The sequence below is a fragment of the Oryx dammah genome, unplaced genomic scaffold (assembly GCF_014754425.2).
Source record: "Oryx dammah isolate SB20612 unplaced genomic scaffold, SCBI_Odam_1.1 HiC_scaffold_18, whole genome shotgun sequence".
Taxonomy (NCBI): domain Eukaryota; kingdom Metazoa; phylum Chordata; class Mammalia; order Artiodactyla; family Bovidae; genus Oryx; species Oryx dammah.
Genome location: NW_024070202.1, coordinates 52,393,923 through 52,419,922, shown reverse-complemented (window position 1 = coordinate 52,419,922; position 26,000 = coordinate 52,393,923).

Sequence of the window (26,000 nt, the reverse complement as noted above, 5' to 3'; positions counted from 1 at the left end):
TGGAGGTGATGGAATTCCAGTTGAGCTATTTCAAATCCTGAAAGATGATGCTGTGAAAGTGTTGCACTCAATATGCCAGCAAATTTGGAAAACTCAGCAGTGGCCACAGGACTGGAAAAGGTCAGTTTTCATTCCAATCCCAAAGAAAGGCAATGCCAAAGAATGCTCAAACTACCACACAGTTGCACTCATCTCACACACTAGTAAAGTAATGCTCAAAATTCTCCAAGCCAAGCTTCAGCAGTACGTGAACCGTGAACTTGCAGATGTTTAAGTTGGTTTTAGAAAAGGCAGAGGAACCAGAGATCAAATTGCCAACATTTGCTGGATCATGGAAAAAGCAAGAGAGTTCCAGAAAAACATCTATTTCTGCTTTATTGACTATGCCAAAGCCTTTGACTGTGTGGATCACAAAAACCTGTGGAAAATTCTGAAAGAGATGGGAATATCAGACCACCTGACCTGCCTCTTGAGAAATCTGTATGTAGGTCAGGAAGCAACAGTTAGAACTGGACATGGAACAACAACTGGTTCCAAATAAGAAAAGGAGTACATCAAGGCTGTATATTGTCACCCTGCTTATTTAACTATATGCAGACTACATCATGAGAAATGCTGGGCTGGAAGAAGCACAAGCTGGAATCAAGATTGCTGGGAGAAATGTCAATAACCTCAGATATGCAGATGACACCACCCTTATGGCAGAAAGTAAAGAGGAACTAAAAAGCCTCTTGATGAAAGTGAAAGTGGAGAGTGAAAAAGTTGGCTTAAAGCTCAACATTCAGAAAATGAAGATCATGGCATTTGGTCCCATCACTTCATGGGAAATAGATGGGGAAACAGTGGAAACAGTGTCAGACTTCATTTTGGGGGGCTCCAAAATCACTGCAGATGGTGACTGCAGCCATGAAATTAAAAGACGCTTACTCCTTGGAAGGAAAGTTATGACCAACCTAGATAGTATATTCAAAAGCAGAGACATTACTTTGCTGACTAAGGTCCGTCTAGTCAAGGCTATGGTTTTTCCTGTGGTCATGTATGGATGTGAGAGTTGGACTGTGAAGAAGGCTGAGCGCCGAAGAATTGATGTTTTTGAACTGTGGTGTTGGAGAAGACTCTGGAGAGTCCCTTGGACTGCAAGGAGATCCAACCTGTCCATTCTGAAGGAGATCAGCCCTGGGATTTCCTTGGAGGGAATGATGCTGAAGCTGAAACTCCAGTACTTTGGCTACCTCATGCGAAGATTGACTCATTGGAAAAGACTCTGATGCTGGGAGGGATTAGGGGCAGGAGGAGAAGGGCACGACAGAGGATGAGATGGCTGGATGGCATCACTGACCCGATGGACGTGAGTCTGCGTGAACTCTGGGAGTTGGTGATGGACAGGGAGGCCTGGCGTGCTGTGATTCATGCGGTCGCAAAGAGTCGGACACAACTGAGTGGCTGAACTGAACTGGACTGAAGTGAATACTAAGTCTGTGTGTTTGTATTACAGGTAACATGCTACTTTTATAAATACTCTCGTATTGTATGCTTCATTACCACCAGGTTTTAACATGGCATTGACAGTGTTGTGCTGACTAATAGCCAATAACAGTAACATTACTTTAATGGTAGGAAATGTCCCGTAACCGGCTCTGTGTGGACTAGGCACTGAAGAAATGTTCGTTTGGAATCATGTGGCTTGATTATTTTTCAGCACCTGAATGCGATCTAATTCTTAATCAAATGGAATGTCTCTTTCACAACCTATGGATGGGTTGACAGAAGGTGAGCAGGATTTAGGAGTTAGACTTTTTGTATTGTGAAGAAGAGTAGTAAGTTTAGGGAATCAGAGGCATTTGGACAAAGTGGACAGATAACTGCAGATTCCACTATCTAGGAAATCTTGATGAAGGAGTTTATGTAATCTTGAGTGTTCTCTAATTCATTGGAAGAGAGGTCAAGTTTAGGATAGAAATTCTAGTTTGTAAGTTACAAGACCAAAGGTTATGTCACTAGGAATTACGTTGTAAATTACTCCATTACAGCCTTGTCTCATGTATGATTATTTACAAATAGACTTGTATAATTTCCCAGTAGGCCTGCTTAGTCAAGAAGTAATCCTTAAGACTGTCTCCTTAAGGCAAGAACCAATGCAACAGTTTTAAAGCAGTTCAAAATTTATTCCATTTTATAGTCAAGTACAGATTGAGAAGTTGATAACTTTCAAACTAAGAAAAATAGGATACCAATAACATCTGGATTTTATTTATCATAAAATTTCTTATACCTGGTACTGTGGTTAATGTGGAGTAATTTTTTTTTCTCTACTTGCTGAAAAAGACTTTTATTCAGAATACAAGAAAAAAAATTTTTAATTTTGTGGAAGTCCCCTTAAATCTGGTGTGATAGTAGTTTTGCTGGATTTTATTCTCAGAACTCTGTTTTGTTTAAAAAATGATCCCTTATATTGTTTATTGTTTGTGTTTTTATTTATTTATTTATTTTTTGCAGGATACCTATTGGAGAGCATTGAATGTCCTTGGTTAAATTCCCTAGGAATAATTCTCCCTATTTCCAAGGTTGGCCTAAATAAGAGCTGGACTTCAAGGCCAAAATTCACCCTGAGGAAAACTGACAGATTCTTTGCTTTGGTGGTGCTCCAAAACCTTTGATGTTTATCTGGAATTTGGGATACACTGATTTAGATAACTGCTCTAAAGTAAGTGTTTAAGTATGGAATAATTCTTAGCTTTTAAGCTGTGGATAATTTGGTCATTAGATTTGAAGAGTACTTCTGGGCCACAAGACATCTTTTGACTTATTCTGCAGTTTGAATCTCACCATATAACAGGATAGAAGTAAGCCCATAATCTGGGCTATTATTTCATTTTGGGTCTCAAGCATGAAGAAAAATACAAACATATTTATACACATAAACAAAATGTCTGGAGTTTTACCTATGAACTGGTTTAAATAAATCTGAATATAGAGTATTTTAATTCTAGTTTTTCTGAATATAAATTCCTTCTCTTGTTTGATGAGATGCATATTGTGTGTCTGTATTATGGTAAAATTAAATATCAAGCACAGTTATTTATAATGAATTGTATTTAATGTCATTTTCTCATTACTCCTATGAAATAGTAATTGTTTTCTGGGAAGTTTGATCAGAGAAGCAGAGTCAGCGAGGCCAAGAAAGAGTCAGGGAGGCCAAGAAAGAGGCCAGTAAAGAGAGAAGGCGGCATTAGTGACAGCCTTAGATCTGGCTTTCTACTGTTATTGAGAGTACTTTTAATAAAGAATGCTGTGAAATCCTGCTTGGTTCAAGATATTGTCTCTAAGCAGCAAACATCAGGCTGGAGAAGGAAATGGCAACCCACTCCAGTGTTCTTGCCTGGAGAAAACCAGGGACGGAGGAGCCTGGTGGGCTGCCGTCTATAGGGTTGCACAGAGTTGGACATGACTGAAGCGACTTAGCAGCAGTAGCAGCATGATGAATCTACTGATAATCCTTCTTAGGCCAGATCTTTATTATCTAAAAAATTTTTTAAATAGCTTTATTGAGATGTAATTGACATATAACATTGTGTAAGTTTAAAGGATGAATTGAATCACAAGCTGGAATCAAGATTGCTGGGTGAAATATCAACAACCTCAGATATGCAGATGATACCTCTTTAATGGCAGAAAGCAAGAGAAACTAGAGCTTCTGGATCAGGGTGAAAAGAGGAGAGTGAAAACGTTGCTTTATAATTCAATATTCAAAAAACGAAGATCATGGCATTAGATCCCATCACTTCATGGCAAATATGTGGAGAAAAAGTGGAAATAGTGACATATATTATTTTCTTCGGCTCCAAAATCACTGCAGACAGTGACTGCAGCCACAAAATTAAAAGACACTTTCTCCTTGGCAGAAAAGGTATGACAAACCTAGACAGCGTATTAAAAAGCAGAGACATCACTTTGCTAACAAAGGTCCATATAGTCATACTCAGTTGCTCAGTAGTGTCCAACTCTTTGCAACCTCAGGGACTGTAGCCCTCCAGGTTCCTCTGTCCATGGGATTCTCCAGGCAAGAATACTGGAGTCAACAATATGATTTTTTCCAGTAGTCATGTACGGATGTGAGAGTTGGACCATAAAAAAGGTTGAGCACCAAAGAATAGATGCGTTTGAATTGTGGTGCTGGAGAAGACTTTTGAGAATCCCTTGGACTGCAAAGAGATCAAACAAGTCAGTCCTAAAGGAAATCAACCCTGAATATCCATTGAAAGGACTGATGCCGAAGCAGAAGCTCCAATCCTTTGGCTACCTGATGCGAAGAACCGATTCACTGGAAAAGACCCTGATGCTGGGAAAGATTGAGGGCAGGAAGACAAGGAGGTGACAGAGGATGAGATGGTTGGATAGCATCACTGACTCAATGGACATGAGTTTGAGCAAACTTTGAGAGATAATGATGGACAGGGAAGCTTGGTGTGCTGCAGTCCATGGGTGGCAAGGAGTTGGACACAACTTAGCAACTGAATGACAAAAACCTGTTTATTTGATAGTTACATATTACAAAGTGATTACCACACAGATTATCCAACACCTCCATCATGTCAAACAATCGCCATTTCTTTTTTGTGGTGAGAACATTTAAGGTCTACTCTTAGTAACTTTCAAGTGTATAGTACAGTAGTATTGACTATAATCACCATACTATATATTAGATTCCCAGAACTTATGTTATAACAGAAAGGTTGTACGCTTTGACCAATATCTCCAAATTTTCCCCAGCTCTCAGCCCCTGGTAACTACCACTCTATTCTCTATTTCAGCTTTATTGGATTCTACATATAAGTGACATTATATAATATTTGTCTTTCTTTGTGTGACTTATTTCACTTAGCATAATTATGCTCTCAATATTGACTTTGTCACAAAAGGCAGGGTTTCTGTTTTTCTATCTCAAATCTTCCTTATCCATTCATCCATAGATAGACACTTACAACTGCTTCCATGTCTTGGCCATTGTGAATAATGCTGCAATGAACATGAGCTTGTAGATATTTATTTGAGATCCTTTTTTAAATTTCCTTTGGATATATACCCAGAAGGGGATTGCTGGATAGATCACACGTGATTATAGTTTTAATTTTTGAGGACCCTCCACACTCTTTTCCACATTGGCTATACCAGTTTATATCTTTGGTTAGATCTTTAGAAATGTAGTTAATGTCTAAGGATGAAACATTTTAAGATTCTCTATACAACCACTTAATCAGTATGTCAACCTTTGGCAAATATATTTTATAAAAGTAAGAAGAATTAATAGTACAACTGGTTGAAACTAGTAAGACTTCATTCACCAGTATAATAATGTAACTCTTCTATTTTAAAATGAGTATCCTTCTTCAGATATTAAATGACCCACTTCTGAGGCTTCATAAAATTTTTGACTGTTGTAAAAAATTTTTTTCCACTGTTTTATACTTTGTGACAGTATTTTTCAGAGCCACAATTATGAAAGGGGTGAAGAAAACGGGCTATTTAAAATGTTAAAGGAATAGATTTATTTTAGTAAGAGGAGAGTGAGAAAGAAAGTCAACGTTAATGTTTATATGGAGGAGAGGTTATTTTATACGGAATGAAGGCAGCTCTTTTCTTTTTCCACTAATATAAATATTAAGTGATAGACATTCATTTTAAAGTATAGGGGTGTTTGACTTAGAGAAAATGTTGACAGGAGACTATTACGAAAGTTGATTGTAAAATCTCCTTTTAAACATATTTTGAAAGAATAGGCAATGATGCAGTTTGATTTGGGAAAATTCTTGGCCTTCATGCCCATTCTAAATTATAACCACAGACATAAGCATAAATGGCAACCCACTCTAGTATTCTTGCCTGGAAAATCCTATGGATGGAGGAACCTGGTAGGCTACAGTCCATGGGGTCGCAAAGAGTCAGACACGACTGAGCGACTTCACTTTTTCACTTTCATTTTCACTTTATGGGGTAAGCTACTCTTTGAATTAATTCAACATACACTTTACAGGGCTTCACATTGTACTAGACACTGGAAGGTCAACTTCCAATTCACAGTTTCCATGCAAACAGAATACAGATAGATATGCAGACAAATGAAATGTAACATAAGTGTTAGCTAGAAAATGGGAAGGACCAGCCCAAAATTATGACCTCCGTCTACTGGATTCTTTAAGTGTGCCAAGACACAATGTCAAGAGCTCTGTGTATATTATTTTGTTTATATTCACAACAACCTCATGGAATATATACTATCATTTGCCAGACTTTATCAGTGAAGAAACTAAGGTTAGAGAAGATTAAACAACATGTCTAAGATCATGCAGACAGCAAAGTGCAGAGATTGATTTCAAACACAGGTCTCTGGCAGTGGAGCTGAAATCCTTAAAACACTGGGCCAGGCAGTCTAAACCTGAGGAGGCAGTGCTGGGTGAGTGCGAATTGAATGGACTGAGAAAAGCGTCTGGGAGGAGATGCTATAAAACTGAATATTGGCTATTTCTATTTTGTAAATAAGTCCATTTGTATCATTATTTTTTAGGTTCCACTTATCAGTTCAGTTCAGTCACTCAGTTGTGTCTGACTCTTTGTGACCCCATAGACTGCAGCATGCCAGGCTTCCCTGTCCATCACCAACTCATGGAGCTTACTCAAACTCATGTCCATTGAGTCAGTGATGTCATCCAACCATCTCATCATCTGTTGCCCCCTTATCCTCTTGCCTTCCATATTTTCCAGCATCAGGAAATGAGTCGTCAGTTCTTCGAATCAGGTGGCCAAAGAATTGGAGCTTCAGCTTCAACATCAGGCCTTCCAATGAACATTCAGGACTGATTTCCTTTTGGATTGACTAGTTTGATCTCCTTGCAGTCCAAGGGACTCTCAAGAGTCTTCTCCAACACCACAGTTCAAAAGCATCAATTCTTTGGCACTCAGCTTTCTTTATGGTCCAACTCTCATATCCATATATGACTACAGGAAAAATCAGAGCTTTGACTAGATGGACATCTTTGTTGGCAAAGTGAGGTCTCTGCTTTTTAATATGCTGTCTAAGTTGGTCACAGCTTTCCTTCCAAGGAGTAAACATCTTTTAATTTCATGGCCGCAGTCACCATATCTGCAGTGATTTTGGAGCCCAAGAAAATACAGTTTGTTACTGTTTCCTTTGTTTTCTCATCTATTTGCCATGAAGTGATGGGACCGGATGCCATGAACTTTGTTTTTGCATGTTGAGTTTTAACACAGTTTTTTAACTCACCTCTTTCACTTTCATCAAGAGGCTCTTTAGTTCTTCTTCACTTTCTGCTATAAGGCTGGTGTTATCTGCATATCTGAGGTTATTGATATTTTTCCCAGCAATCTTGATTCCAGCTTGTGTTTCATCCAGCCCAACATTTTGCATGATGTACTCTGTATATAAGTAAATAAGCACAGTGACAGTATACAGCCTTGGCATACTCCTTTCCCAATTTGGAACCAGTCTGTTGTTCCATGCCTGGTTCTAACTGTTGCTTCTTGAGCTGCATACAGGTTTCTCAGGAGACAGGTAAGGTGGTCTGGTATTCCCATCTCTTTCAGAATTTTCCACAGGTTTTTATGATCCACACAGTCAAAGGCTTTGGCATAGTCAATAAAGCAGAAGTAGATGTTTTTCTGGAACTCTCTTGCTTTTTCAATGATCTAATGGATGTTGGCAGTTTGATTTCTGGTTCCTCTGCCTTTTCTAAAACCAGCTTGAACATCTGGAAGTTCACAGTTCATGTACTGCTGAAGCTTGGCTTGGAGAATTTTGAGCATTACTTTACTAGTGTGTGAGATGAGTGCAATTGTGTGGTAGTTTGAGCATTCTTTGGCATTGCCTTTCTTTGGAATTGGAATGAAAACTGACCTTTTCCAGTCCTGTGGCCACTGCTGAGTTTTCCAAATTTGCTGGCATATTGAGTGCAGCACTTTCACAGCATCATCTTTCAGGATTTGAAATAGCTCAACTGGAATTCCATCACCTCCACTAGCTTTGTTTGTAGTGATGCTTCCTAAGGCCAGCTTCACTTCACATTCCAAGATGTCTGACTCTAGGTGAGTGATCACACCATCGTGATTATATGGGTTGTGAAGATCTTTTTTGTACAGTTCTTTTGGGCATTCTTGCCACCTCTTCTTAATATCTTCTGCTTCTGTTAGGTCCATACCACTTCTGTCCTTTTTTGTGCCTATCTTTGCATGAAATGTTCCCTTGGTACCTCTAATTTTCTTGAAGATTTCTCTAGTCTTTCCCATTCTATTGTTTTCCTCTATTTCTTTGCCTTGAACACTTAGGAAGGCTTTCTTATCTCTCCTTGTTCTTCTTTGGAACTCTGCATTCAGATGGGTATATTCCACAAATAAATGATATCATGTGATATTTGTCTTTCTCTGACTGACTCACAATAGAAAACAAACATAGTTACCAAAAGGAATACAGAGCAGGCAAGAGAGAGAAATTAGGAGATTAAGATTAACATATATATACACACTACTACATATAAAATAGGTAAACAACAAGGACCTACTGTATAGCACAGGGAACTCTACTCAATATCTTGTCATAACCTATAATGAAAAAAGAATCTGATATATCTGAATCACTTTGCTGTATTCTTGAAGCTAACATAACGGTAAATTACCTATGTGTGCATGCTAAATCACTTCAGTCATGCCTGACTCTTTGTGACCCTATTGACTGTAGCTTGCCAGGCTCCTCTGTCCATGGAATTCTCCAGGCAAGAGTACTGGAGTGGGTTGCAATGCTCTCCTCCAGGGCATGTTCCTGACCCAGGGATCAAATCCACGTCTCACGTCTCCTGCATTGGCAGGTGGGTTCTTCACCACCAGCACCACCTGGGAAGCCCTATTTTCATTTTTTTGTAAATGAAGTATTGAATGAGTAGGTATTGGCCAACTCAATAGTGATGGTAGTGGAGGGGTGGAAAGTGAAGTGGTAGAAGGGATGGGAGGTGGAGAGGTGGGTGGTGGAGGGATGAAAGGCAGAAAGCTGAGGAAGAAGAATGGTAGGTGGAAGGTTTAGAGGTGGAGGTGTGGGTCGTGGAGAGGTGTGAGGTGAAGGGGATGAGATAGAGAGGAAGACAAGCTTGGCAGAGAAAGCAGCTGTGGACAGAATGAATCTAAGTCACTTGTTATTTAAAGATTCTGGCATTCTAAACTCCTCACTGAGTTTTCTGGTGTTGAAATCAGGGTTTTCAATGAGAAGTGCTCAAGGTATGACAAGGTATCAGAAGTTGTCACTGTCTTCCTTAGTTCAAGTACAAGAGCATCTACATTTTGGTTGTTCTGCCTGTCTTTGGTAAGGCCACATGCCATTCCCCCTTTTCCCCTCCGGCCTCTAGCTGCCTTGTAACTACCATTTTAGTTCTTTCTCTTTTGTTATGAAGGGATGTGGTCTCCTTCCTTTAGTGAACACTCCTTCCCCTGTCCTATTGTGCAGCAGTTCAAGCACAGCCTCATGATATCTCATGTACCCTATTGTAACTGACTCTTGTTGAAATCCTAAAATAAATTACCCTTATTCTGGGATTTGATATTACTCCATGGTCTGACAGCGTCTATGACCATGCTTCCCCTGTCAAACATTTGCAATTCCTTTCATTTAGAAGGGAGAGGGAGCAGTAAAATTCATAATCTTTTTCTTCTTTCAGGATTTTTGATGTTCCAGTTCTTCTGTGGTCAATTAATACTTATCATTGTGGCACCTCATGCACCCTCTATGCTAATTCTCTTTCATACATCTCCCTGTCTGATGTTATACATCAGTACAAACAAATAAATATGGAGCGATTTGGTTTGTATTCTTTTTTTCCCTGGTTTTTGCTTCTTCTCAGAAAGATAAATTTTATTTACTTTTTCTAACTGATACGTAGATACACACTTTGTGTCTCACATAATTTTGTTTCTTAACTATTGGAGCTTGATTAAGATCCCAAATGGACTCTTCTCTTTCTGAACTGAATGCATAAGCAACTGTGTGAGAGAGGCCAAGTCATACCAGTGGCCTCATAGGAGGTCATTTAGAACTTAGCTTTACATCTGAGCCATTACTGACCTCCAATACTTAGTCCCTGAATGAGACAATTAGACCCTGTGAGTCCAAAGCAGAGCTGGAGAATCACAGGCTTTTCCCAGGCCATCCCCACAGGGTCAGAGACTGGCCTGAGTTGCTCATTCCTCTAGGGAAAAGTGAGTCAGAGCAGCCAGAGCTGGGACTGACACGTTCAAGGAAGTTTCTCCACATAGAAACAGGAGACCAGGGAAAAAAGGAGACTCTTCCATGTTGGAAAAGAAACCTGATTTGTTTCCTTTGATAATGTTAACTATTGTTCCCTTCATATTAGCCTTTTGTGTTTCATTTCATACAGAGAATTGTCTTTTACAATGTAGGTAATCCTCAAATATATTGATTTAGAACTTTTTCTGCCTCATATTTTTCAAATTGGGGCCCTTTCACTCTCCCTTTAAAAGTATGCTATTGTTCTATTCCAACTGCTATCCAGTTAAAATAATTGATATTTTTATAACATGGGCTTTAGTAATGCTCATTTACAAAGTGCATTTTCCTGAATTGATTTTATCAGTGACTTTTCTTCCAAAATAATTTCCTTTTAGGAAGATATCAGAACAGCACACATAACTGTTCCCAAATCATATTTGGAATAAGATGACTTGGGAACATGAATCAAAGAAGGTATATACCCAGCACAGCTTGGCTACTGATAGCAAGCAAAAGAATATGTAGTTTAAAGATTTCAAGACACAGGACATAAATTTCCTCTGTGTGGTTCAACTGCCTCACCTAAATTTTCATTAGGCTGATTCATTCATTCCCCAGCAGCGTTATTTGATGTGATTTTTCCCTAACGGCATCCATGGTGTAAAACTGTCTCTTACTGGCTTTTATCAGGGTGCTCATTTTGGAAAGACTGCAGGTCTCAATAGATGGTAGAGAATTCAGTAAAATGCACACAGAGAGAGTTTAAGAATTGTTTTTATAAGACTTGAAATCCATATTGCTTATATTGAAATGATTTTCTGCAGAGGGTAAAAATCCTGCCGGCAATTAGAGGATTGTGTGGCATTCAAGTCTGCCCAGAGTAAGCAGCCAAGCAGAGCACTCTCTGCTCTACAGATTTGCATTGTTCTGCTAACTTTCCTATGCCAAAAACACTCAGTTGCTCCCTTTCACCAGCCTCTAAGGTCATAAGACAGACAGTTCTTTCTTGATTACTCAAACAAATACATGTCTGATTCAGAGGGGGGAAAAGAGAGTTGCCAACAGTCAACGCTTAGGAAGGGCAAGGCTGCTTTCACTTTTTAAGCCAACCTGATGAATCACCACATCCATGACTAATTGTGGTATTAAAATGTACCCAGTAATATAGCCTGTATTTTAGAGAGGAAAATACCAATAGAGACACAAGTAAATATGGGATAAAACTAGACACTTTTTTCATGACTATATACATAGCCCAATAACCACAATTGCCTTGACAAATATCTGCACATAAACTTTCAATTAAGTCATAGAAAATGTGGAATTAGCATTGCTGCTCTCAACCTGGCTTTCCTTACAAAAGTCAACTTCATGAGCTCAAAAAAATATTTTCCAAATGTTTTCTAAATTTCATAAGGTTAAGCATGGGCAGTGACTTCAATAAATTATGATGCTGAAAATTTTTGTTTTATGGAAATGATAAAAACAAACTGATTTTCACATATATGCAGATATAAATAATATACATATATAAATAATATACAGATGTAATATGTAATAATTTATATAATACACATGTATGATAATGTGTGCACATATATATATGAATTATGTATATCATATACGTGCATATATATATGTAAGCCTTATGTTTTCTTTGCATAGGTAGCTACAATATGGAATTTTTAAAAAACGATTTGGTTTTTGTCTTCAATTGTATAGTCTGTTGGAGAGAAAATACATAAATAGAATTCTAATATAATAAGAAAAGATCAGTAACAGTTCTGTACTAGTTATTATGGAAAAAAGAAAGTGAAAGAAAGTGAAGTCGCTCAGTCGTGTCCGACTCTTTGCGACCCCACGGACTGTAGCCTACCAGGCTCCTCTGTCCATGGGATTTTCCAGGCAAGAGTACTGGAGTGGATAAGGAAATCTTAATGGAGAGAAGTACATCAAGAAAAGGTCTGGGAAAGAGAGAAAAAAAGTAAGCTGATCTTAAAGGAGTTGGGGCAGTTAATCTTATAAAGGTGGAGGGAGGGTGAGACAGGCAGTGAGTGAAGGGAATTTCAGGTAGGGGAGACAGCATAAACCAAAAAGGCAACTAGGAAAGAAACTGCATGAGATGTATAAAAACAAAAATACTTAGACTCAAGTAGAGCAAGAGGCACAAACTAAGGTCTGTGAGTCACGTCTGGCCTACCTCCTATTCCTATATGGCCTATGATCTAAGAATGTTTTTTGCATTTTTAAGTGGTTTTAAAAAAACAAAAATATTACCTTATATTTTTGTATTAAAATTATACAAAATTCAAATTCCATTGTTCATAAATAAAGTTTTATTGGAACAGAAATATATTCATTCATTTAGATATTGCCTATGGCTGTTCTCCTGTCAGGACAAGGACTGAATGTGGTATTCCCCTTGCATTGCAGTGTTGTCTGCTGCTGCTGCTGCTGCTGCTAAGTCACGTCAATCACGTCTGACTCTGTGTGACCCCATAGACTGCAGCCCACCAGGCTCCCATCCCTGGGATTCTCCAGGAAAGAACACTGGTGTGAGTTGCCATTTCCTTCTCCAATGCATGAAAGTGAAAAGTGAAAATGAAGCTGCTCAGTCATGTCTGACTCTTCATGACCCCATGGACTGCAGCTCACCAGGCTCCTCCATCCATGGGATTTCCCAAGCAAGAGTACTGGAGTAGGTTGCCATTGCCTTCTCCACAGTGTTGTCTAGTATACCATAAATCACAATGAAACACTTAGAACTTGACAGTGTTTGGGTATCATGCATATCACCACGTTGCAACATCATTATTTCTTTCCAGTGTATACTTACCATATTAAAATAGGAACAGAAACATGGACTTCAAATAGAAAGTGAAAGTCACTCAGTCACATCTGACTCTTAGAAGCCCCATGTTCTATACAGTCTATGGAATTCTCCAGGCCAGAATACTGAGGTGGGTACCTTTTCCGTTCTCCAGGGGATCTTCTCGACCCAGGAGTCGAACCTGGGTCTCCTGCATTGCAGGTGGATTCTTTAGCAACTGAGCTATCAGGGAAACCCTAGACCATACTTTAAAAAGTATAATCAATTTACAGTATTATATTAGTTTCAGGTGTACAACATCACAATTTGATAATTGTATACATTACAAAATGATCACTACAGTAAGTCTAATTACGACCAACGAAGGCTTCCCTGGTGGCTCAGTGGTAAAGAACCCGTCTGCAATGCAGGTGACGTGGGTTCAATCCCTGGGTCAAGAAGACCTCTGGAGGAGGAAATGGCAACACACTCCAGTATTCTTGCCTGAGAAATCCCATGGATAGAGGAACCTGGCGGGCTACAGTCCATGAGGTCCCAAGAGTCAGACAGGACCTAGCAACTAAACCACTACCATCACCATCAACCACCATACCAAGTTATTATATTACAATTGACAATATTCCCTGTATGTATACTATATCCCTGTGGCTTATTTATTTTAAAACTGGAAGTTTGTCCTTCTTATTCTCCCTCCCCCATTTCCCTCATATCCCACCTCCCTCCTCTCTGGAAACCTCCAGTATATCCTCTATATCTATGAGTTTGTTTCTGTTTTGTTATGCTTGGATTCTTTTCTCTTTTGTGTGTGGTCTTTTCTGCTCCACTTTGGGAGGTCCCTCCAAACATTTCTTATAAAACTGGTTTAGTGGTGCTGAACTCTTTTAGCTTTTGCTTATCTTTAAAACTCTTTGTTTCTCCTTCAAAACTGAATGGTACTTCTGCCTGGGAGAGTATTCTAGGTTGTAGGCTTTCCCTTTTCATTACTTTGAATATATGGTGCCACTCCTTTCTGGCCTACAAAGTTCTGCTGAAAAGTTAGCTGATAGTGTTACAGGAGTTCCCTTGTACATAACTAGTTGCTTTTCTCTTGCTGCTTTTAAGATTCTTATCTTTCATTTTTGACATTTTAATTATAATGTGTCCTGGTGTGGATCCCTTTGATTCCTTGTTTGGGACTCTGTGCTTCCTGGACCTGGATGCCTGTTTATTTCTCCAGGTGAGGGAACTTTTCTTCACATAATTTTTATTATTATGTGAAGCTATTATTTCATCATATCATTTCTCTTCCCCCTTTTCTCTCTTTCTTCTCCTTTTGGGACCCCTATCATGCAAATGTTAGTATGCTTGATGTCCCAGAGGTGTTTTAAACTATTCTCAGTTTTTAAAACTATTTTTTCTGTTCAGCTTAGGTTATTTCCAATACTTTATCTTCTAGCTTGCTGATCTGTTTCTCTGTATCATCTACTTTTAAAATTTCTTCTAGTGTATTATTTAAGTTATTGTATTCTTCAAGTTATTGTATTCTTCATCTCTGCTTGGTTCTTTTTTTATATTTTCTAGCTCTTTGTTAAACTATGTTCATACAAACTTCTCCTGAGTTTGAGGATCTTTATAATCACTACCTTGAACTCTTTATCAGACAGATTGCTTATTTCTCTTTTACTTAGTTCTTCTCTCTCTGTCTTGTTCCTTTATTTGGAACATATTTATCTGTCTATTCATTTTACCTGATTCTCTGTGTTAATACCTATGTATTAGACATGTCTGTTATGTTTCCTGATGTTGGAGAAGTGGTCTAATTTAGGAGATGTTCTGTGGGGCCCAGCAGCACACTTCCTTCTGATCACCAGAGCTATGCTCCAGGATGTTCCCTATGTGAAATGCATGGACCCTTGTGTTGTGGTGGGGATGACTAGTGTGGGCCTGCCAGCTGGTAAGTGGGGTTGTCCCCTGGCCCACTTGGCTGCAGGCTCTGCCTAGTGTGGTGGGTGTTGTCTTGCTGGTGGGTGGGGACCTGTCTGGGATATCAGACAAGATTTTTAATGCACAGTGGAGTATGGATTTTTTTTTTAAACTGAGTTATATGGCAAAGCATTGTGTTTGCAACGCAATGACACTATAGCTTTGCTAACAGAATACAGTATGGGTCAATATTCTGAGATTAAGAATTTGTCGCAGTATTCTCACTCATAAGAAATTAACAGTCAGAAAAATTAGAAAACTTTAAATGGACTATCTCATTATAGCAGAAGTTCTACACAATATTAAAAAGTCAAGAATGAAGTTGCAACCGAATTAAGTTTCTGAGCAGATCATTTGTTACCCACACAAAGAAAGCCACCTATCAATGGTGAATTAATAAAATCATATCTGATTGTAGCAACTAAAGGATATGTCCAGAGAAAATAAACTTGAATAAAACTGTTAGCCTTTCCATAAGACCAGTTGCTTCAAGAGTTGAGGACATTAGAAGCAAAATCAATAGTCAATTGAGAAATAAGGCAAATAATTTCAAGTGGTTTTTCTTGGTTTTTGATGACTAAGACTTAACATTAAGTTTAAGGTGGCTAAAGAAGTAGCTTCATGGTTCCAAAAAGTCTGCATTAGAACAACTACAGATGAGAATATTTTCATAGAAGTTGAGAAAACACTAATTCAATAAAACCTGAAGCGGAATCTGCAAAGATGTGTTACAACAGACAGTAGTAAGAATATGTATGAAGAATGAAATAGGACACATTTTATAAAACTTGTGAAACTGTGAATTCATTGTATACTCATCAGCAAATACTTTGCAGAAAATAGTTGAATCTATTATTTGTCATGGATCTAGTAGCATCAATGGTGAACTGCATTCACTTTCAAGGATTTAACCATCATTTCTGTGAATTTTTGTCAGAAATAGAAGCTAAACAGGGCTTCCCTGGTGGCTCGGATGGTAAAAAATCTGCCAGCCTTTCAGGAGACCTGGGTTTGATCCCTAGGTCAGCAAGATCCCCTGGAGAAGGAAATGGCTACTCACTCCAGTATTCTTGCCTGGAGAATTCCATGGACAAAGGAGACTAGTGGGCTATGGTACATTGGGTCACAAAGAGTCAGACATGACTGAGAGACTAACACTTTCACTTTCAGAAGCTAAACAAATCTGACTTGCCTTACCATACAGAGCGCAATGGCTTAGCAGTAATAAATTTCTATTGAAAAATTTTGAGCTCAGGGCTAAGGTTGAATTTTTTCTGATTGAAAAAGAGCCATTCTTAGCCTCTATAATTGAACTATAAACTAGCTTTATATTGAATTTAAAAATTGGCTTTTGCCGAAGAATATGTTTCTTAGTTAATTTAACCTTAAATTACAAGGCAAACCAGTGTTTTATATGTGAAATTTATACTTAGTAATGACAATGAAAACTAATGTTTTGAATCACAAAAAATGTTAAGCCACGTTATACTGCTATTCTTTCAAAAGTTAAAATAAGAAGTGAGATCCAGTCCAATTTAATTTTATAACAGATACATGTACTGACCTCAAACTACAATTGCAGAAGCATTTTTCAGAATTAAATACAAATAAGGAAATTTCCATATTTCAAAATCCATTTAACTGTTCAACTGATAGCTTCCACCTAAACTTCTTCAACTGGAAGTAATCTGCAATGCAGTGATATATTAAAAACCAAGTATGAAGGAGAATTAATACCATTCTATAAATGCTTTCTAAATAATACTTGTGCTTAGTTAAAATTATATGTTTTTGGATAAATATCAGCATTTTAATACCTGTCTATATAAAAAAGACATTTTTCAGAGTGAAATATATGAACATCTCAGTACTGACCAACATTACCAGTGATCTAGTTTGATGATAGAGAATATTAACTTTGAGTCCCAATTAAACAAAATGTTATTTAGAGGAAAGAGAATGCTGTTATTCTCATAGTGGATTGGTAGTACAAAAAATCATTATACTCAATTATTATCATTATATTTTTAATTTTGTCAGTAAAATATTTGTAGAAATTTGTTCTCTCCCTTGTTACTTATTTACCTACATAATATCCAGTGATCTCCTTTTGTCCTACAAAACCTAAAATATTTACTATCTTGCCTCTTTCAGAAAGACTTTGCTGATCCTTAGGTAGAGTACAAAACAATAACCATATCATGGCAAAAATTAGAATATTTTTTACCTTTAAATATTTTAAATTTCATATTAACAGACTGGTTCCAAATAGGTAAAAGAGTACGTCAAGGCTGTATATTGTCACCCTGCTTATTTAACCTATATGCAGAGTACATCATGAGAAAAGCTGGGCTGGAGGAAGCACAAGCTAGACTCAAGATTGCCAGGAGAAATCTCAATAACCTCAGATATGCAGATGACACCACCCTTATGGCAGAAAGTGAAGAGGAACTAAAGAGCCTCTTGATGAAAGAGGAGAGTGAAAAAGTTGGCTTCAAACTCGACATTCAGAAAACGAAAATCATGGCATCCAGTCCCATCAGTTCAGTTCAGTTCAGTTCAGTTCAGTCGCTCAGTCGTGTCCGACTCTCTGCGACCCCATGAACCGCAGCACGCCAGGCCTCCCTGTCCAGTGGAAACAGTGTCAGACTTTATTTTTTTGGACTCCAAAATCACTGCAGATGGTGACTGCAGCCATGAAATTAAAAGACGCTTACTTCTTGGAAGGAAAGCTATGATCAACCTAGATAGCATATTCAAAAGCAGAGACATTACTTTGCCGACTAAGGTCCGTCTAGTCAAGGCTATGGTTTTTCCTGTGGTCATGTATGGATGTGAGAGTTGGACTGTGAAGAAGGCTGAGCGCTGAAGAATTGATGCTTTTGAACTGTGGTGTTGAAGAAGACTCTGGAGAGTCCCTTGGACTGCAAGGAGATCCAACCTGTCCATTCTGAAGGAGATAAGCCCTGGGATTTCTTTGGAAGGAATGATGCTAAAGCTGAAATTCCAGTACTTTGGCCCCCTCATGCAAAGAGTTGACTCATTGGAAAAGACTCTGATGCTGGGAGGAATTGGGGGCAGGAGGAGAAGGGGACGACAGAGGATGAGATGGCTGGATGGCATCACTGACTCGATGGACGTGAGTTTGAGTGAACTCTGGGAGTTGGTGATGGACAGGGAGGCCTGGAGTGCTGCAGTTCCTTCATGACAAATAGATGGGGAAACAGTGGCTGACTTTATTTTGGGGGCTCCAAAATTACTGCGGATGGTGATTGCAGCCATGAAATTAAAAGATGCTTACTCCATGGAAAGAAAGTTATGACCAACCTAGACAGCATATTAAAAAGCAGAGACATTACTTTGTCAACAAAGGTCCATCTAGTCAAGGCTATGGTTTTTTCCAGTGGTCATGTATGGATGTGAGAGTTGGACTATAAAAAAAAAAGCTGAGCACCAAAGAATTGATGCTTTTAAACTGTGGTGTTGGAGAAGATTCTTGAGAGTCCCTGGGACTGCAAGGAGATGCAACCAGTCCATCCTAAAGGAGATCAGTCCTGGGTGTTCATTGGTAGGACTGATGTTGAAGCTGAGACTCCAATACTTTGGCCACCAGATGCGAAGAGCTGACTCATTTGAAAAGACCCTGATGCTGGGAATGATTTAGGGCAGGAGTAGAAGGGGACGACAGAAGATGAGATGGTTAGATGGCATCACTGACTCAATGGACATGGATTTGGGTGGACTCCAGGAGTTTGTGATAGACAGGGAGGCCTGGCGTGCTGCAGTTCTGGGGGTTGCAAAGAGTCAGACACGACTGAGCAACTGAACTGAACTGAAAGTTATTATGTTAAAATTTTCCTACATTTATTAATATTTTCCTTTTCTTTGACTCCATAAAAACATTTCTTTTCCCCAAACAAACATATATTTATTTCTAATTTCTGCTACCTGAATTTTTAATTTAACTCTATAGTTTATTGAAAAAATGTTTAACCAGACTTCGAAATGTGTATCATTATTTTTTCCAAATATTTAACCAAATATCCTATTCTGTTCAAATATCCTATCGCAGCACGCCAGGCCTCCCTGTCCACCATCAGCGTCCGGAGTTCACTCAGACTCACATCCATCGAGTCAGTGAAGCCATCCAGCCATCTCATCCTCTGTTGCCCCCTTCTCCTCCTGCCCCCAATCCCTCCCAGCATCAGAGACTTTTCCAATGAGTCAACTCTTTGCATGAGGTGGCCAAAGTACTGGAGTTTCAGCTTCAACATCATTCCCTCCAAAGAAATCCCAGGGCTGATCTCCTTCAGAATGGACTGGTTGGATCTCCTTGCAGTCCAGGGGACTCTCAAGAGTCTTCTCCAACACCACAGTTCAAAAGCATCAATTCTTTGGCTATTACCATTTATTAAATAATATTGCCTTTATTTTATAATTTGAATTGCTAGCTTTGCTATATACTAAATTGTTTTACCTATTAAGAGTTACTTATGAATTGTTTAGAGAAGGAAATGGCAACCCACTCCAGTATTCTTGCCTGGAAAATCCCATGGTCAGAAGAACCTGGTGGGCTCTAGTCCATGGGGTCACAAAGAGTCGGAAACGACTTAATGACTAAACCACAACCACCATGAATTGTTTATTCCATAGCTTTAGCCTGCCCTGCTGCTGCTGCTGCTAAGTCACTTCAGTCGTGTTTGACTCTATGTGACCCCGTAGACGGCAGCCCACTAGGCTCCTCTGTCCCTGGGATTCTCCTGGCAAGAATGCTGCAGTGGGTTGCCATTTCCTTCTCCAATGCATGAAAGCGAAAAGTGAAAATGAAGTCACTCAGTCGTACTCGACTCTTAGCGACCCCATGGACTGCAGCCTACCAGCCTCCTCCGTCCACGGGATTTTCCCGTGGCAAAAGTACTGGAGTGGGTCGCCATTGCCTTCTCCGTTAACTTGCCCAGTTTTGCATAAATAATCTGGTGAATAATTATTGAATTTCAGTTTATGCAGCAGTCTAGGCAAAATCAGTAAACACAGATGCACTATGGAATTTAATAGAGGAATTAGGGCTTACACAAATGTGGAAGGTAGTTTGAGGACTACAGTCAAAGGATTGGAGGCTCAATCACTAATCACTTCTGCCCAACAACTTAGAACATACTGGAGAAATTAGAGCTTGGAGGGAAGTCTGAGAAGCTGCATCTGGCTGTCACTATGACACTATGTAGCAATGAAATGTTAGCTGACAGTAAATTCTATGAAGCTGTCACATCAGGTCACCATGACCTCAAAGAGAAGTTCATGGAAATATCTACAAAGCCACTACATCTGGCCACCACACATCCCTAGAATAATGCCTTCTCCATCATGTCATCCAAAACTTACATGAGCTCATTGCATGAGATCAACAAACTAGAGAAAGGGATTCCTGAAAATTTAATTCCTTAGAAATGGGAATACTGCAAAGTCAACAGCTAAGAGTTGAGCGTTATCCACACCATTGTCAATCCAGTTTCCACTTAACCTTTTACCCATGTTAACTTCTGATTAAAGATAACAATAGTATTATACTTGTACCTAACTAAAGATACACTCACTCTCACTAATAAAAGTGAAAACAAAACCTTCAATTTACCCATCTGTGAGTGATGTTTACTTCTGTTCAGTTATATTCTTTCCTCGATAAATCTGTCTTAAATACCAAGATATAGAGTTAAGATACAGACTTAAATATCATTAACTTTTCTGAGGGGAGAAGAAAAAATATATAAGGAATATAAAATAAATATGTGTGAGTGTGTATATATATATGCTAGAGTATCCAGTTATTTAATCAAATACTAATCTACTATGAAGATATGAAGGTAAGACATGCTTAGCATGTGTCACCTGCTAAGTCTGCTAAGTCGCTTCAGTCGTGTCCAACTCTGTGAGACCCCATAGACAGCAGCCCACCAGGCTCCACCGTCCCTGGGATTCTCCAGGCAAGAACACTGGAGTGGGTTGCCATTTCCTTCTCCTGCTGCTGCTGCTGCTGCTAAGTCGCTTGTGTCACCAGTTAACTTTAAATAAAGAACACCCTTATAAAATGGATAGGCATCATCTAATCAGTTGAAAGACCTTAAGAGCAAAAATGAAGTCTTCACGGGGAAGATATTCTGCCACAAAATTAGGACATCACTTCCTTTATGAGTCCCCAGTCTGCAACCTGCTCTATAGATTTTGGACTTGCCACCTCTACAACAGTGTGAGCAACTCCTTAAAATAATTATATATGTAAAATCTCCTACTGGTTCTGTTTCTCTCATGTTTATCTTTTCTGCTTTATTAAAATGACTAGAGCTTCCTGGACAATAATTAGTAATGGAGATGGTAAAGAATACCCTTTTTTCCCTGTTGCAGTGATCATTATTGCTTGAATGCTTATCAGGGGCAAAAAAAAAGAAAGAAACTCATCTATGACAAAGAGAACTTAAAAAAAGACAACAGAAAAGTTGTGAGTCTAGGATCATATATTTTGAAAAAGAAAAATTTATCTAATGTCAGGCAAATCATTTATTCAAGTCTAAATAGCTTCTAAAATCTACCTTCTACAGTTCTTACACTAAATTTATTTAATTTCTTCTGATTTCTCATTCAAATAAAAGTAACGTATATTCAATATATATTTCAGAAGCTTTAAGTTTTATGTCTAGAAAGTTATCCTGAAGAAATAATCCTGAATGCATACAAAAGATATTGTCATAACTATATATGTTCGAGATATAATTTATATATGTATATTGTGTGCACATACATGTATATATTCATAGGACATAAATGTATATTTGTTTTATATATTACTATCTATTATTTATATATATATACACATATATCACAGGGATTTTTTTGTTAAATAGAAAAAAAAATGTCTTAAGTGTTCATCAAAAGAGAAACTGTTCTATACTTCATGGTATAATCATACAGTAGACAATTATGGCTCCATAGAAAACTATATTATAGAAAATTATTTAATTCAATGGGAAAAAATGAATCTTTATTTTATTAGTAAAAATAAGTTAAAAACTATATCACAGCATGGCTATATTTTTGTCATCAAAACTTAAGATGAACATCTTGCATATTCTATAAGTCCTATATAGAGACAAATATGCTGCGGCTGCTGCCAAGTCGCTTCAGTCGTGTCTGACTCTGTGTGACCCCATAGACAGCAGCCCACCAGGCTCCCCCATCCCTGGGATTCTCCAGGCAAGAACACTGGAGTGGCTTGCCATTTCCTTCTCCAATGCATGAAAGTGAAAAGTGAAAGTGAAGTCACTCAGTGGTGTCCAACTCTTAGCGATCCCATGGACTGCAGCCTACAGGCTCCTCCATCCATGGGAGTTTCCAGACAAGAGTACTGGAGTGGGTTACCATTGCCTTCTCTGAGAGACAAGTAACAGTTCAGTTCAGTTCAGTCGCTCAGTCATGTCTGACTCTTTGCGACCCCATGAATCGCAGCATGCCAGGCCTCCCTGTCCATCACCAACTCCCAGAGTTCACTCAAACTCACGTCCATCGAGTCAGTGATGCCATCCAGCCATCTCATCCTCTGTTGTCCCCTTCTCCTCCTGCCCCCAATCCCTCCCAGCATCAGAGTCTTTTCCAATGAGTCAACTCTTCGCATGAGGTGGCCAAAGTACTGGAGCTTCAGCTTTAGCATCATTCCTTCCAAAGAATACCCAGGGCTGATCTCCTTCAGAATGGACTGGTTGGATCTCCTTGCAGTCCAAGGGACTCTCAAGAGTCTTCTCCAACACCACAGTTCAAAAGCATCAATGCTTCGGTGCTCAGCCTTCTTCACAGTCCAACTCTCACATCCATACATGACCACAGGAAAAACCATAGCCTTGACTAGACGAACCTTAGTCGGCCAAGTAATGTCTCTGCTTTTGAATATACTATCTAGGTTGGTCATAACTTTTCTTCCAAGGAGTATGTGTCTTTTAATTTCATGGCCCACTCACCATCTGCAGTGATTTTGGAGGCCAGAAAAATAAAGTCTGACACTGTTTCCACTGTTTCCCCATCTATTTCCCATGAAGTGATGGGACCGGATGCCATGATCTTCATTTTCTGAATGTTGAGCTTTAAGCCAACTTTTTCACTCTCCTCTTTCACTTTCATCAAGAGGGTTTTTAGTTCCTCTTTATGTCTATTTTACTTCTCTAGTTTAATAGCCTCAATCACTCTAATCAGAAAGTTTAGTATTACACTTTTGAAAAGCCACATCCTCTCTCTATTCCTATATTCTGACTTTACACTTCCTCTAACCAACAAAATGTTTCCAAGAACTCTACAAGATTACTTACTTCTAAAGGAACTTGCTTCCCAATGCCAGTTTGAAAGATTACTAGAAAGCTCATTGACTTCACTACTGCCTCTGACTTTTTTCTGCTGTAAAATGTTGCTATTGAAGAACACATTAGCAAAATTTTTGTCACTGTCTACTCTCCAATGATGCCCATGCCAGTTAAGATCCTTGTACAGAGTATAGAGGGATCTCCAGGTAGACTTAATTGCAAATGATAAAAGCACTCTAAATAAAAAGCAGAGATTGGCAGACTGTCTGCTAACTAAAGGAAACCCCTTTAAGTATAAGGACACAAAAAGTTAAAAGGAAAAGGAAAATGAGGAATATGTATATCATATGAGAACTGTAGAAGGTAGATCTTAGAAGTTATTTAGACTTGGATCTATGATTTGCCTGACATTATATAGTATTAGATTTCAAAAAAAATATTAAACAAACTTTCCCAGACTGTTCATTTTAATTATACTTATCTCAATAAATTGTTTAGATTGGCTACCTATATTATCTATATACACTGTATTCACCAGATAATGGCCTCAGTATATCCTGTATACTGGTCACAAATTGACATTCAGTCTGTAATTCTTGTATTTGCACAAGATTATATTTTATTAAGTAAACAGAGAGGTTGTTTTAGGAAAATAGGATGTAGTTAACAAACTCCATGAGAGGGATGAATTAATATTAGGGGGAAAATTTCTAAAAGTTAGAGAGAACATTTTGCTATACCCGCAGGGGGCTATGCTGCCAACTTCACATTCACTGTCTCACAGTTCACTGATAACAACTGTCCTCACAGCAACTGTATCTGGTGGTTGTGTTGCTACTATGATACAATTTTATAGACCAGGAATTGGAATTGTTATAATGGGTAAGTAATTTGCTGAAAGGTTGTACAGTTGGCAAGTTGTAGAGCAACAATTTGATGCCATACTTTCAACTTAGTGCCTGGCCTCTCAGGTTGGTATATAGATGGCGGTAAAAGAATGTACATGTGTCTTTATGTATGAAAAGGGAAATTGTGGAGACTGTATTAAGAATTACAGAGTAAGAAATTCATTTATATTTCACCATTTAAAAACTATGGATGAAGAGGTTATGCATTTCAATGTAGCAAATTGACCAATTAAAAGAGTTGGGCAAATATATAGGAAGGGAAATATACTGTTTCTCCAAAACTTGAATTTGGAGTTAGAATGTATATCCACTATGCATTTGGAAGGAGGAGGCCAGAAATTCAAAACTCTAAAAGCAACTTTATAAGGCAGACAGGATTCCTTTGGGACTTCATATTAAGCTATTTTCAGTAGGAGTACAAATATTTTGTTCAAAATGCTAAGAAACGCCCTTAAAACATCTCCTAATAGGGTCATAAATGGCCAGTTGAAATAAACAGAAGCCAATTTGTCCCTATGCCCATAAAATTACTACTGTACATGAAAAATCAGAATTTACTATCATTTTTTTCTGATTAAACAATAGCCTAATTTGTGTCAATAAGGTAGATGTTGTGACAAATTAATTTGGATAAAACATTTTTTAATTTGATGCAAAAAATACAATTTTGGTTTTAATTCATTAGAATGGCAATTTATTTCCAAGATTAGCTTTCCCTTTCCTTATATGTTATTTAAAATAGCTGTTGCCTTTTGTACTTCTTTACATTTCTTGTAGCAATTCATTGCTAAACTTAAATATCTGTAGGTTGATCGCCCTTTTTTACCTAATGAAAATAATGAAAGAATGTTAACATTTGTGGAAATAAATAATATTGTACTCTATCCTCTTAAGGGTACTCTCTTACACTTTGGGAGTACTTAACTATCAAAGTCTAAATTTGTGGATGGAATGTAATACTTTTCTGTCTGTAGGAAGCATAAAACTAGACAGACCAACTCTAAAAGAGAAAAGCTCCCCATACGCTCTTCACTGTGGCTTCCTTTCCCCTGTGAGGTGTCTGTCCTTCCTCACACCTTCAGGGGTATCTAGCAACTGCTATTACAATCTGCTCACTGAACAGGCTCAGTCATTACTTCAGTGGAAATTTAAATTGGTGTATATTCTCTCCTTAAGGGATTTATATTTTAAGCATAACATGACATGAAAAGTATTATCTTCTTACTCTTGAAAAAACATTTGATCATCAGATATTAGTAAGAAATATTAGCAAAAGTAGAGAAGTAGCCTTGAGAAGTCTATTTATGTACCCCAAAAGTCACAAATCTATGCATAGCTAGTCCCAAAGTAAACTTCTATAAGTTACATGAAATAATAAGTAAATCTGAGGTGCTTGAATAATAGAATACTAGAAACAGACGGCACCTAAGAATTCATTGTCTACTTTGCTCTACCCGAGATAGTAATTTCTCCATAAGAACTCTAACAGGTGGTCAACAATTTACACCACTCTTTTGAAAACAGCCTTTTTAAAACAGCTAGGTTTCAGAAACTTCTTGGCAAACTGCTAGTCAACTGCAGAAATGTACCTGCTCAGAAACCCCAAAATAAACATGTTTCCCAAAGGAATCAAACATGTTCTATAAAATCCTCATCTGTTCATAGTATATGGTAAGCAT